This window comes from Gracilinanus agilis, chromosome 3 (assembly GCF_016433145.1).
Source record: "Gracilinanus agilis isolate LMUSP501 chromosome 3, AgileGrace, whole genome shotgun sequence".
In the NCBI taxonomy this organism is placed as follows: Eukaryota; Metazoa; Chordata; class Mammalia; order Didelphimorphia; family Didelphidae; genus Gracilinanus; species Gracilinanus agilis.
The window spans coordinates 45172420-45174490 of NC_058132.1; positions in this window are offsets into that span (position 1 = coordinate 45172420).

Below are 2071 nucleotides of genomic sequence, written 5' to 3' on the forward strand. Positions count from 1 at the left end.
TCTGGTCCCCACACCAAGTGCTTATTCTTCAATCCAGTGACACTTGTATCCTTGCTGTTTCTCAAACAAGGCACTCCATGACCAAATGCTGGGCAGGCTCTCCCTCATCTTTACCACCTGACTGTCTTTAAGTGCCAGCTAACATCATACCTTATGCAAGAATCCTTTCCCTATCCTCCTGAATTCTAGTGCTTTCCCTCTTATGACTATCTCTGATTTAACCTGTATATAGCTTGCTTGTACATAGTTGTTTGCATGTTATCTTTCCCAATTGGACTGAGTTTCTTGGGAGTTTTTTAAAATGGGATTTGTTTATTTAATGTTCTCAGAGATTTTTTGGCTCACTTTTTAAAAACAAAGTTAAAGAAACCCAAAGGTCCCAAAGTAACAATGTAGAAAATGTTATATAAGCCAAGGATACCAGGAGATCCATTTTACCAACAACTTTATAGCAAACCTGGAGAAATATCTGAATTGAGGTTTGGTAATAAATAAGTCCTCATCCCATCCCCATGAACTGGACTAGCTTTTTTTGCCTTTCTTTGTTATACTCTGTGCTTAGCACGATGCCAGACACCTGATAGGCGCTTAATATTTATCTATTAACTGGCTAAAGGAATATCTATTGCCAGTTCTTTCTGGAAAAGAGTGTCCTGGAAAAGAGAAAACCTAGGGAGCCGACCTGAGAATTGCCTTCATGTCTGGAAGGGCTGTCCTAGGATAAAGAGCTTCGAGTGGCCCCTGAGGGCAGAAGTAGGAGCGAAGGGTAGACGGAAGATGCAAAGATGCCGATTTGGGGGGGATGCCCAGAGAACCCTTTAGAAGCTCAGCAGCCCGGGACTGCGCAGGGCTGGCCGCCAGGAAGGGCGGTGGGTCGCAGTCATTGGAAGTCTGCAAGGATCGCGTGCCTACTGGTCAGGCACGTTAAAGAAGGGGATTGGCGGTCAGGGCCGCAAGGGGTCTACAGGTCCAGTCAACCCCCCACTCCCCACCCCCACCAGCTCGGGGAGGCTGCTTGCTCTCTGGGCCCAGTGACTCAGGACTTGGAGCGCTTTCTCCCTGCCTCCTTCACCCTGGAGTGGGGCCCAGCTGCCAACCCGTTAGTGAGCTCCCGGGTGTCGCAAGCCGGTTCGTGGGTCGGGCTGCACGGACTAGATGACCTTTCTCAAGGGCCCACAGCCCCCCTCCCCTGGGTACCCTCCCTGTTAGCTCGGGCTCCCGAGCCACCAGGGTGCGCTGTGTGGGTGTCCCCAAGAATTCTCCCTCCAGCTCCGACCCCCGGCCCGCCTTTGCTTCTATAGGCTCGGGACACTTAGGATTCTCGTTTCCCATTGGCTGGAGGTGGTGCCAGTTTCTCAGGTTGGGAGGCGGGCCGGGGTGACGCGCCCAGGGACGAGGGCGGTGCCTGCGGCCCGAGGGAGCAAGGGCGGGGCGGGGCTTGGGGTGGATCCGGCGCTGTCTCCTTCGCTGTCTGCCGCCTTCGCCGCCGCCTCTACCCGGGCCAGTGTGATCGCAGCCGTCTTGGGAGTCGCACCCAGCCCCCTAGTCGGGTCCCTGCTTCCCTTAGGGCCCCCGCGTCGCCCCTGGGATGCGGGGCCGCACCTCGCCATGACGGGCTTGGGGCGCCCCGCTCTCTGGCTCCGGCTCCAACCCCAGGCAGCGGCTCCTCTCGGGGTGGTGCTGCGGCGCGTCGCCGCTGTCCGACCCGGCGCCTGCTGACTGCGGCCCCCGCTTCTCCTTCTCCGCCGCCGCGCCCACGCCCCGGCTCGGCACTTCGTCCGGAGGTGAGGCAGAGGAGGGCAGGATTGGGGTGGGGGGGGCCGTTGAGGGAGGGGCTGCAGGGAGGGGGCGCGCGGCCCGGGAGTGAGAGAGGGAGAGGGGAGGGGGCGCGCGCGCCCGCGGGCAGGCATCCCTCGGGGGGAGGGGAGAGGGGGAACACCGAGAAAGGATTAAGGGCGGGGGAAGTCTGGGGACCCTGTTTAGACGATTGACAGGCGAGCAAGGGCCAGGAATTTGGGCGAGCTCTGCTTCACCCCGAGTCTGTCAGGCGACCCCCCTCTCCGCTCCACCC